Here is a 12688-nt window from a genome sequence, read left to right as displayed (position 1 = left end):
AGGTGCTGGCTAGTGGAGTAGAAAACCTGTTTAGGTGCTGGCTAGTGGAGTAGAAAACCTGTTTAGGTGCTGGCTAGTGGAGTAGAAAACCTGTTTAGGTGCTGGCTAGTGGAGTAGAAAACCTGTTTAGGTGCTGGCTAGTGGAGTAGAACACCTGTTTAGGTGCTGGCTAGTGGAGTAGAAAACCTGTTTAGGTGGTGGCTAGTGGAGTAGAAAACCTGTTTAGGAGAGGTGCTGGCTAGTGGAGTAGAACACCTGTTTAGGTGCTGGCTAGTGGAGTAGAACACTTGTTTAGGTGCTGGCTAGTGGAGTAGAACACCTGTTTAGGTGCTGGCTAGTGGAGTAGAACACCTGTTTAGGTCCTGGCTAGTGGAGTAGACCACCTGTTTAGGTGCTGGCTAGTGGAGTAGAACACCTGTTTAGGTGCTGGCTAGTGGAGTAGAACACCTGTTTAGGTGCTTGCTAGTGAAGAAGAACACCTGTTTAGGAGAGGTGCTGGCTAGTGGAGAAGAACACCTGTTTAGGTGCTGGCTAGTGGAGTAGAACACCTGTTTAGGTGCTGGCTAGTGGAGTAGAACACCTGTTTAGGTGCTTGCTAGTGAAGAAGAACACCTGTTTAGGTGCTGGCTAGTGGAGTAGAACACCTGCTTAGGTGCTGGCTAGTGGAGTAGAACACCTGTTTAGGTGCTGGCTAGTGGAGTAGAACACCTGTTAGGTGCTGGCTAGTGGAGTAGATCACCTGTTTAGGAGAGGTGCTGGCTAGTGGAGTAGAACACCTGTTAGGTGCTGGCTAGTGGAGTAGAAGACCTGTTTAGGTGCTGGCTAGTGGAGTAGGACACCTGTTTAGGTGCTGGCTAGTGGAGTAGAAAACCTGTTTAGGTGCTGGCTAGTGGAGTAGAACACCTGTTTAGGTGCTGGCTAGTGGAGTAGAACACCTGTTTAGGTGCTGGCTAGTGGAGTAGAACACCTGTTTAGGTGCTTGCTAGTGAAGAAGAACACCTGTTTAGGAGAGGTGCTGGCTAGTGGAGAAGAACACCTGTTTAGGTGCTGGCTAGTGGAGTAGAACACCTGTTTAGGTGCTGGCTAGTGGAGTAGAACACCTGTTTAGGTGCTTGCTAGTGAAGAAGAACACCTGTTTAGGAGAGGTGCTGGCTAGTGGAGAAGAACACCTGTTTAGGTGCTGGCTAGTGGAGTAGAACACCTGTTTAGGTGCTGGCTAGTGGAGTAGAACACCTGTTTAGGTGCTGGCTAGTGGAGTAGAACACCTGTTTAGGTGCTTGCTAGTGAAGAAGAACACCTGTTTAGGTGCTGGTTAGTGGAGTAGAACACCTGTTTAGGTGCTGGCTAGTGGAGTAGAACACCTGTTTAGGTGCTGGTTAGTGGAGTAGAACACCTTTTTAGGGGCTGGCTATTGGAGTAGGTGCTGGCTAGTGGAGTAGATCACCTGTTTAGGAGAGGTGCTGGCGAGTGGAGTAGAACACCTGTTTAGGTGCTGGCTAGTGGAGTAGAACACCTGTTTAGGAGAGGTGCTTGCTAGTGGAGTAGAACACCTGTTTAGGAGAGGTGCTGGCTAGTGGAGTAGAACACATGTTTAGATGCTGGCGAGTGGAGTAGAACACCTGTTTAGGTGCTGGCTAGTGGAGTAGAACACCTGTTTAGGTGCTGGCTAGTGGAGTAGAAAACCTGTTTAGGAGAGGTGCTGGCTAGTGGAGTAGAACACCTGTTTAGGTGCTGGCTAGTGGAGTAGAACACCTGTTTAGGTGCTGGCTAGTGGAGTAGAACACATGTTTAGGTGCTGGCTAGTGGAGTAGAACACCTGTTTAGGTGCTGGTTAGTGGAGTAGAACACCTGTTTAGGTGCTGGTTAGTGGAGTAGAACACCTTTTTAGGGGCTGGCTATTGGAGTAGTTGCTGGCTAGTGGAGTAGATCACCTGTTTAGGTGCTGGCGAGTGGAGTAGATCACCTGTTTAGGTGCTGGCAAGTGGAGTAGAACACCTGTTTAGGTGCTGGTTAGTGGAGTAGAACACCTTTTTAGGGGCTGGCTATTGGAGTAGGTGCTGGCTAGTGGAGTAGAACACCTGTTTAGGTGCTGGCTAGTGGAGTAGTACACCTGTTTAGGTGCTGGCTAGTGGAGTAGAACACCTGTTTAGGTGCTGGCTAGTGGAGTAGAACACCTGTTTAGGTGCTGGCTAGTGGAGTAGAACACCTGTTTAGGTGCTGGCTAGTGGAGTAGAACACCTGTTTAGGAGAGGTGCTGGCTAGTGGAGTAGAACACCTGTTTAGGTGCTGGCTAGTGGAGTAGAACACCTGTTTAGGAGAGGTGCTGGCTAGTGGAGTAGAACACCTGTTTAGGAGAGGTGCTGGCTAGTGGAGTAGAACACCTGTTTAGGTGCTGGCTAGTGGAGTAGAACACCTGTTTAGGAGAGGTTCTGGCTAGTGGAGTAGAACACCTGTTTAGGTGCTGGCTAGTGGAGTAGAACACCTGTTTAGGAGAGGTGCTGGCTAGTGGAGTAGAACACCTGTTTAGGTGCTGGCTAGTGGAGAAGAACACCTGTTTAGGTGCTGGCTAGTGGAGTAGAATACCTGTTTAGGAGAGGTGCTGGCTAGTGGAGTAGAACACCTTTTTAGGTGCTGGCTAGTGGAGTAGAACACCTGTTTAGGAGAGGTGCTGGCTAGTGGAGTAGAACACCTGTTTAGGTGCTGGCTAGTGGAGTAGAACACCTGTTTAGGGGCTGGCTAGTGGAGTAGAACACCTGTTTAGGTGCTGGTTAGTGGAGTAGAACACCTGTTTAGGTGCTGGTTAGTGGAGTAGATCACCTGTTTAGGTGCTGGCTAGTGGAGTAGAACACCTGTTTAGGAGAGGTGCTGGCTAGCAGAGTAGAACACCTGTTTAGGAGAGGTGCTGGCTAGTGGAGTAGAACACCTGTTTAGGTGCTGGCTAGCAGAGTAGAACACCTGTTTAGGTGCTGGCTAGTGGAGTAGAACACCTGTTAGGTGCTGGCTAGTGGAGTAGAACACCTGTTTAGGTGCTGGTTAGTGGAGTAGAACACCTTTTTAGGGGCTGGCTATTGGAGTAGGTGCTGGCTAGTGGAGTAGAACACCTGTTTAGGTGCTGGCTAGTGGAGTAGTACACCTGTTTAGGTGCTGGCTAGTGGAGTAGAACACCTGTTTAGGTGCTGGCTAGTGGAGTAGAACACCTGTTTAGGTGCTGGCTAGTGGAGTAGAACACCTGTTTAGGTGCTGGCTAGTGGAGTAGAACACCTGTTTAGGAGAGGTGCTGGCTAGTGGAGTAGAACACCTGTTTAGGTGCTGGCTAGTGGAGTAGAACACCTGTTTAGGAGAGGTGCTGGCTAGTGGAGTAGAACACCTGTTTAGGAGAGGTGCTGGCTAGTGGAGTAGAACACCTGTTTAGGTGCTGGCTAGTGGAGTAGAACACCTGTTTAGGAGAGGTTCTGGCTAGTGGAGTAGAACACCTGTTTAGGTGCTGGCTAGTGGAGTAGAACACCTGTTTAGGAGAGGTGCTGGCTAGTGGAGTAGAACACCTGTTTAGGTGCTGGCTAGTGGAGAAGAACACCTGTTTAGGTGCTGGCTAGTGGAGTAGAATACCTGTTTAGGAGAGGTGCTGGCTAGTGGAGTAGAACACCTTTTTAGGTGCTGGCTAGTGGAGTAGAACACCTGTTTAGGAGAGGTGCTGGCTAGTGGAGTAGAACACCTGTTTAGGTGCTGGCTAGTGGAGTAGAACACCTGTTTAGGGGCTGGCTAGTGGAGTAGAACACCTGTTTAGGTGCTGGTTAGTGGAGTAGAACACCTGTTTAGGTGCTGGTTAGTGGAGTAGATCACCTGTTTAGGTGCTGGCTAGTGGAGTAGAACACCTGTTTAGGAGAGGTGCTGGCTAGCAGAGTAGAACACCTGTTTAGGAGAGGTGCTGGCTAGTGGAGTAGAACACCTGTTTAGGTGCTGGCTAGCAGAGTAGAACACCTGTTTAGGTGCTGGCTAGTGGAGTAGAACACCTGTTAGGTGCTGGCTAGTGGAGTAGAACACCTGTTTAGGTGCTGGCTAGTGGAGTAGAACACCTGTTTAGGTGCTGGCTAGTGGAGTAGAACACCTGTTTAGGTGCTGGCTAGTGGAGTAGAACACCTGTTTAGGTGCTGGCTAGTGGAGTAGAACACCTGTTTAGGTGCTGGCTAGTGGAGTAGAAAACCTGTTTAGGTGCTGGCTAGTGGAGTAGAACACCTGTTTAGGTGCTGGCTAGTGGAGTAGAACACCTGTTTAGGTGCTGGCTAGTGGAGTAGAAAACCTGTTTAGGTGCTGGCTAGTGGAGTAGAACACCTGTTTAGGTGCTGGCTAGTGGAGTAGAACACCTGTTTAGGTGCTGGCTAGTGGAGTAGAACACCTGTTTAGGTGCTGGCTAGTGGAGTAGAACACCTGTTTAGGTGCTGGCTAGTGGAGTAGAAAACCTGTTTAGGTGCTGGCTAGTGGAGTAGAACACCTGTTTAGGTGCTGGCTAGTGGAGTAGAACACCTGTTTAGGTGCTGGCTAGTGGAGTAGAACACCTGTTTAGGTGCTGGCTAGTGGAGTAGAACACCTGTTTAGGTGCTGGCTAGTGCAGTAGAACACCTGTTTAGGAGAGGTGCTGGCTAGTGGAGTAGAACACCTGTTTAGGTGCTGGCTAGTGGAGTAGAACACCTGTTTAGGTGCTGGCTAGTGGAGTAGAACACCTGTTTAGGTGCTGGCTAGTGGAGTAGAACACCTGTTTAGGTGCTGGCTAGTGCAGTAGAACACCTGTTTAGGTGCTGGCTAGTGGAGTAGAACACCTGTTTAGGTGCTGGCTAGTGGAGTAGAACACCTGTTTAGGTGCTGGCTAGTGGAGTAGAACACCTGTTTAGGAGAGGTGCTGGCTAGTGGAGTAGAACACCTGTTTAGGTGCTGGCTAGTGGAGTAGAACACCTGTTTAGGTGCTGGTTAGTGGAGTAGAACACCTGTTTAGGTGCTGGCTAGTGGAGTAGAACACCTGTTTAGGTGCTGGCTAGTGGAGTAGAACACCTGTTTAGGAGAGGTGCTGGCTAGTGGAGTAGAACACCTGTTTAGGTGCTGGCTAGTGGAGTAGAACACCTGTTTAGGTGCTGGCTAGTGGAGTAGAACACCTGTTTAGGTGCTGGCTAGTGGAGTAGAACACCTGTTTAGGTGCTGGCCAGTGGAGTAGAACACCTGTTTAGGTGCTGGCCAGTGGAGTAGAACACCTGTTTAGGTGCTGGCTAGTGGAGTAGAACACCTGTTTAGGTGCTGGCCAGTGGAGTAGAACACCTGTTTAGGTGCTGGCCAGTGGAGTAGAACACCTGTTTAGGTGCTGGCCAGTGGAGTAGAACACCTGTTTAGGTGCTGGCTAGTGGAGTAGAACACCTGTTTAGGTGCTGGCTAGTGGAGTAGAACACCTGTTTAGGTGCTGGCTAGTGGAGTAGAACACCTGTTTAGGTGCTGATTAGTGGAGTAGAACACCTGTTTAGGTGCTGGCTAGTGGAGTAGAACACCTGTTTAGGTGCTGGCTAGTGGAGTAGAACACCTGTTTAGGTGCTGGCCAGTGGAGTAGAACACCTGTTTAGGTGCTGGCCAGTGGAGTAGAACACCTGTTTAGGTGCTGGCTAGTGGAGTAGAACACCTGTTTAGGTGCTGGCCAGTGGAGTAGAACACCTGTTTAGGTGCTGGCCAGTGGAGTAGAACACCTGTTTAGGTGCTGGCCAGTGGAGTAGAACACCTGTTTAGGTGCTGGCTAGTGGAGTAGAACACCTGTTTAGGTGCTGGCTAGTGGAGTAGAACACCTGTTTAGGTGCTGGCTAGTGGAGTAGAACACCTGTTTAGGTGCTGGCTAGTGGAGTAGAACACCTGTTTAGGTGCTGGCTAGTGGAGTAGAACACCTGTTTAGGTGCTGGCTAGTGGAGTAGAACACCTGTTTAGGTGCTGGCCAGTGGAGTAGAACACCTGTTTAGGTGCTGGCTAGTGGAGTAGAACACCTGTTTAGGTGCTGGCCAGTGGAGTAGAACACCTGTTTAGGTGCTGGCTAGTGGAGTAGAACACCTGTTTAGGTGCTGGCCAGTGGAGTAGAACACCTGTTTAGGTGCTGGCCAGTGGAGTAGAACACCTGTTTAGGTGCTGGCTAGTGGAGTAGAACACCTGTTTAGGTGCTGGCTAGTGGAGTAGAACACCTGTTTAGGTGCTGGCTAGTGGAGTAGAACACCTGTTTAGGTGCTGGCTAGTGGAGTAGAACACCTGTTTAGGTGCTGGCCAGTGGAGTAGAACACCTGTTTAGGTGCTGGCTAGTGGAGTAGAACACCTGTTTAGGTGCTGGCTAGTGGAGTAGAACACCTGTTTAGGTGCTGGCTAGTGGAGTAGAACACCTGTTTAGGTGCTGGCTAGTGGAGTAGAACACCTGTTTAGGTGCTGGCTAGTGGGGTAGAACACCTGTTTAGGTGCTGGCCAGTGGAGTAGAACACCTGTTTAGGTGCTGGCCAGTGGAGTAGAACACCTGTTTAGGTGCTGGCTAGTGGAGTAGAACACCTGTTTAGGTGCTGGCTAGTGGAGTAGAACACCTGTTTAGGTGCTGGCTAGTGGAGTAGAACACCTGTTTAGGTGCTGGCTAGTGGAGTAGAACACCTGTTTAGGTGCTGGCTAGTGGAGTAGAACACCTGTTTAGGTGCTGGCTAGTGGAGTAGAACACCTGTTTAGGTGCTGGCCAGTGGAGTAGAACACCTGTTTAGGTGCTGGCCAGTGGAGTAGAACACCTGTTTAGGTGCTGGCTAGTGGAGTAGAACACCTGTTTAGGTGCTGGCCAGTGGAGTAGAACACCTGTTTAGGTGCTGGCCAGTGGAGTAGAACACCTGTTTAGGTGCTGGCCAGTGGAGTAGAACACCTGTTTAGGTGCTGGCTAGTGGAGTAGAACACCTGTTTAGGTGCTGGCTAGTGGAGTAGAACACCTGTTTAGGTGCTGGCTAGTGGAGTAGAACACCTGTTTAGGTGCTGGCTAGTGGAGTAGAACACCTGTTTAGGTGCTGGCTAGTGGAGTAGAACACCTGTTTAGGTGCTGGCTAGTGGAGTAGAACACCTGTTTAGGTGCTGGCCAGTGGAGTAGAACACCTGTTTAGGTGCTGGCTAGTGGAGTAGAACACCTGTTTAGGTGCTGGCCAGTGGAGTAGAACACCTGTTTAGGTGCTGGCTAGTGGAGTAGAACACCTGTTTAGGTGCTGGCCAGTGGAGTAGAACACCTGTTTAGGTGCTGGCCAGTGGAGTAGAACACCTGTTTAGGTGCTGGCTAGTGGAGTAGAACACCTGTTTAGGTGCTGGCTAGTGGAGTAGAACACCTGTTTAGGTGCTGGCTAGTGGAGTAGAACACCTGTTTAGGTGCTGGCTAGTGGAGTAGAACACCTGTTTAGGTGCTGGCCAGTGGAGTAGAACACCTGTTTAGGTGCTGGCTAGTGGAGTAGAACACCTGTTTAGGTGCTGGCTAGTGGAGTAGAACACCTGTTTAGGTGCTGGCTAGTGGAGTAGAACACCTGTTTAGGTGCTGGCTAGTGGAGTAGAACACCTGTTTAGGTGCTGGCTAGTGGGGTAGAACACCTGTTTAGGTGCTGGCCAGTGGAGTAGAACACCTGTTTAGGTGCTGGCCAGTGGAGTAGAACACCTGTTTAGGTGCTGGCTAGTGGAGTAGAACACCTGTTTAGGTGCTGGCTAGTGGAGTAGAACACCTGTTTAGGTGCTGGCTAGTGGAGTAGAACACCTGTTTAGGTGCTGGCTAGTGGAGTAGAACACCTGTTTAGGTGCTGGCTAGTGGAGTAGAACACCTGTTTAGGTGCTGGCTAGTGGAGTAGAACACCTGTTTAGGTGCTGGCTAGTGGAGTAGAACACCTGTTTAGGTGCTGGCTAGTGGAGTAGAACACCTGTTTAGGTGCTGGCTAGTGGAGTAGAACACCTGTTTAGGTGCTGGCTAGTGGAGTAGAACACCTGTTTAGGTGCTGGCTAGTGGAGTAGAACACCTGTTTAGGAGAGGTGCTGGCTAGTGGAGTAGAACACCTGTTTAGGTGCTGGCTAGTGGAGTAGAACACCTGTTTAGGTGCTGGCTAGCAGAGTAGAACACCTGTTTAGGTGCTGGCTAGTGGAGTAGAACACCTGTTTAGGTGCTGGCTAGTGGAGTAGAACACCTGTTTAGGAGAGGTGCTGGCTAGTGGAGTAGAACACCTGTTTAGGTGCTGGCTAGTGCAGTAGAACACCTGTTTAGGTGCTGGCTAGTGGAGTAGAACACCTGTTTAGGTGCTGGCTAGTGGAGTAGAACACCTGTTTAGGTGCTGGCTAGTGGAGTAGAACACCTGTTTAGGAGAGGTGCTGGCTAGTGGAGTAGAACACCTGTTTAGGTGCTGGCTAGTGGAGTAGAACACCTGTTTAGGTGCTGGCTAGCAGAGTAGAACACCTGTTTAGGTGCTGGCTAGTGGAGTAGAACACCTGTTTAGGTGCTGGCTAGTGGAGTAGAACACCTGTTTAGGAGAGGTGCTGGCTAGTGGAGTAGAACACCTGTTTAGGTGCTGGCTAGTGCAGTAGAACACCTGTTTAGGTGCTGGCTAGTGGAGTAGAACACCTGTTTAGGTGCTGGCTAGTGGAGTAGAACACCTGTTTAGGTGCTGGCTAGTGGAGTAGAACACCTGTTTAGGTGCTGGCTAGTGGAGTAGAACACCTGTTTAGGTGCTGGCTAGTGGAGTAGAACACCTGTTTAGGTGCTGGCTAGTGGAGTAGAACACCTGTTTAGGTGCTGGCTAGTGGAGTAGAACACCTGTTTAGGTGCTGGCTAGTGGAGTAGAACACCTGTTTAGGTGCTGGCTAGTGGAGTAGAACACCTGTTTAGGTGCTGGCTAGTGGAGTAGAACACCTGTTTAGGTGCTGGCTAGTGGAGTAGAACACCTGTTTAGGTGCTGGCTAGTGGAGTAGAACACCTGTTTAGGTGCTGGCTAGTGGAGTAGAACACCTGTTTAGGTGCTGGCTAGTGGAGTAGAACACCTGTTTAGGTGCTGGCTAGTGGAGTAGAACACCTGTTTAGGTGCTGGCTAGTGGAGTAGAACACCTGTTTAGGTGCTGGCTAGTGGAGTAGAAAACCTGTTTAGGTGCTGGCTAGTGGAGTAGAACACCTGTTTAGGTGCTGGCTAGTGGAGTAGAACACCTGTTTAGGTGCTGGCTAGTGGAGTAGACCACCTGTTTAGGTGCTGGCTAGTGGAGTAGAACACCTGTTTAGGTGCTGGCTAGTGGAGTAGAACACCTGTTTAGGTGCTGGCTAGTGGAGTAGAACACCTGTTTAGGTGCTGGCTAGTGGAGTAGACCACCTGTTTAGGTGCTGGCTAGTGGAGTAGAACACCTGTTTAGGTGCTGGCTAGTGGAGTAGAACACCTGTTTAGGTGCTGGCTAGTGGAGTAGAACACCTGTTTAGGTGCTGGCTAGTGGAGTAGAACACCTGTTTAGGTGCTGGCTAGTGGAGTAGAACACCTGTTAGGTGCTGGCTAGTGGAGTAGAACACCTGTTTAGGTGCTGGCTAGTGGAGTAGAACACCTGTTTAGGTGCTGGCTAGTGGAGTAGAACACCTGTTTAGGTGCTGGCTAGTGGAGTAGAACACCTGTTTAGGTGCTGGCTAGTGGAGTAGAACACCTGTTTAGGTGCTGGCTAGTGGAGTAGAACACCTGTTTAGGTGCTGGCTAGTGGAGTAGAACACCTGTTTAGGTGCTGGCTAGTGGAGTAGAACACCTGTTTAGGTGCTGGCTAGTGGAGTAGAACACCTGTTTAGGTGCTGGCTAGTGGAGTAGAACACCTGTTTAGGTGCTGGCTAGTGGAGTAGAACACCTGTTTAGGTGCTGGCTAGTGGAGTAGAACACCTGTTTAGGTGCTGGCTAGTGGAGTAGAACACCTGTTTAGGTGCTGGCTAGTGGAGTAGAACACCTGTTTAGGTGCTGGCTAGTGGAGTAGAACACCTGTTTAGGTGCTGGCTAGTGGAGTAGAACACCTGTTGAGGTGCTGGCTAGTGGAGTAGAACACCTGTTTAGGTGCTGGCTAGTGGAGTAGAACACCTGTTAGGTGCTGGCTAGTGGAGTAGAACACCTGTTTAGGTGCTGGCTAGTGGAGTAGAACACCTGTTTAGGTGCTGGCTAGTGGAGTAGAACACCTGTTTAGGTGCTGGCTAGTGGAGTAGAACACCTGTTTAGGTGCTGGCTAGTGGAGTAGAACACCTGTTTAGGTGCTGGCTAGTGGAGTAGAACACCTGTTTAGGTGCTGGCTAGTGGAGTAGAACACCTGTTTAGGTGCTGGCTAGTGGAGTAGAACACCTGTTTAGGTGCTGGCTAGTGGAGTAGAACACCTGTTTAGGTGCTGGCTAGTGGAGTAGAACACCTGTTTAGGTGCTGGCTAGTGGAGTAGAACACCTGTTTAGGTGCTGGCTAGTGGAGTAGAACACCTGTTTAGGTGCTGGCTAGTGGAGTAGAACACCTGTTTAGGTGCTGGCTAGTGGAGTAGAACACCTGTTAGGTGCTGGCTAGTGGAGTAGAACACCTGTTTAGGTGCTGGCTAGTGGAGTAGAACACCTGTTTAGGTGCTGGCTAGTGGAGTAGAACACCTGTTTAGGTGCTGGCCAGTGGAGTAGAACACCTGTTTAGGTGCTGGCTAGTGGAGTAGAACACCTGTTTAGGTGCTGGCTAGTGGAGTAGAACACCTGTTTAGGTGCTGGCTAGTGGAGTAGAACACCTGTTTAGGTGCTGGCTAGTGGAGAAGAACACCTGTTTAGGTGCTGGCTAGTGGAGTAGAACACCTGTTTAGGTGCTGGCTAGTGGAGTAGAACACCTGTTTAGGTGCTGGCTAGTGGAGTAGAACACCTGTTAGGTGCTGGCTAGTGGAGTAGACCACCTGTTTAGGTGCTGGCTATTGGAGTAGAACACCTGTTTAGGTGCTGGCTAGTGGAGTAGAACACCTGTTTAGGTGCTGGCTAGTGGAGTAGAACACCTGTTTAGGTGCTGGCTAGTGGAGTAGAACACCTGTTTAGGTGCTGGCTAGTGGAGTAGAACACCTGTTTAGGTGCTGGCTAGTGGAGTAGAACACCTGTTTAGGTGCTGGCTAGTGGAGTAGAACACCTGTTTAGGTGCTGGCTAGTGGAGTAGAACACCTGTTTAGGTGCTGGCTAGTGGAGTAGAACACCTGTTTAGGTGCTGGCTAGTGGAGTAGAACACCTGTTTAGGTGCTGGCTAGTGGAGTAGAACACCTGTTTAGGTGCTGGCTAGTGGAGTAGAACACCTGTTTAGGTGCTGGCTAGTGGAGTAGAACACCTGTTAGGTGCTGGCTAGTGGAGTAGAACACCTGTTTAGGTGCTGGCTAGTGGAGTAGAACACCTGTTAGGTGCTGGCTAGTGGAGTAGAACACCTGTTTAGGTGCTGGCTAGTGGAGTAGAACACCTGTTTAGGTGCTGGCTAGTGGAGTAGAACACCTGTTTAGGTGCTGGCCAGTGGAGTAGAACACCTGTTTAGGTGCTGGCTAGTGGAGTAGAACACCTGTTTAGGTGCTGGCTAGTGGAGTAGAACACCTGTTTAGGTGCTGGCTAGTGGAGTAGAACACCTGTTTAGGTGCTGGCTAGTGGAGAAGAACACCTGTTTAGGTGCTGGCTAGTGGAGTAGAACACCTGTTTAGGTGCTGGCTAGTGGAGTAGAACACCTGTTTAGGTGCTGGCCAGTGGAGTAGAACACCTGTTTAGGTGCTGGCTAGTGGAGTAGAACACCTGTTTAGGTGCTGGCTAGTGGAGTAGAACACCTGTTTAGGTGCTGGCTAGTGGAGTAGAACACCTGTTTAGGTGCTGGCTAGTGGAGAAGAACACCTGTTTAGGTGCTGGCTAGTGGAGTAGAACACCTGTTTAGGTGCTGGCTAGTGGAGTAGAACACCTGTTTAGGTGCTGGCTAGTGGAGTAGAACACCTGTTAGGTGCTGGCTAGTGGAGTAGACCACCTGTTTAGGTGCTGGCTATTGGAGTAGAACACCTGTTTAGGTGCTGGCTAGTGGAGTAGAACACCTGTTTAGGTGCTGGCTAGTGGAGTAGAACACCTGTTTAGGTGCTGGCTAGTGGAGTAGAACACCTGTTTAGGTGCTGGCTAGTGGAGTAGAACACCTGTTTAGGTGCTGGCTAGTGGAGTAGAACACCTGTTTAGGTGCTGGCTAGTGGAGTAGAACACCTGTTTAGGTGCTGGCTAGTGGAGTAGAACACCTGTTTAGGTGCTGGCTAGTGGAGTAGAACACCTGTTTAGGTGCTGGCTAGTGGAGTAGAACACCTGTTTAGGTGCTGGCTAGTGGAGTAGAACACCTGTTTAGGTGCTGGCTAGTGGAGTAGAACACCTGTTTAGGTGCTGGCTAGTGGAGTAGAACACCTGTTAGGTGCTGGCTAGTGGAGTAGAACACCTGTTTAGGTGCTGGCTAGTGGAGTAGAACACCTGTTAGGTGCTGGCTAGTGGAGTAGAACACCTGTTTAGGTGCTGGCTAGTGGAGTAGAACACCTGTTTAGGTGCTGGCTAGTGGAGTAGAACACCTGTTTAGGTGCTGGCCAGTGGAGTAGAACACCTGTTTAGGTGCTGGCTAGTGGAGTAGAACACCTGTTTAGGTGCTGGCTAGTGGAGTAGAACACCTGTTTAGGTGCT

The sequence above is a fragment of the Salvelinus fontinalis genome, chromosome 1 (assembly GCF_029448725.1).
Source record: "Salvelinus fontinalis isolate EN_2023a chromosome 1, ASM2944872v1, whole genome shotgun sequence".
Taxonomy (NCBI): Eukaryota; Metazoa; Chordata; class Actinopteri; order Salmoniformes; family Salmonidae; genus Salvelinus; species Salvelinus fontinalis.
Note: the sequence above shows the minus strand (reverse complement) of the source record.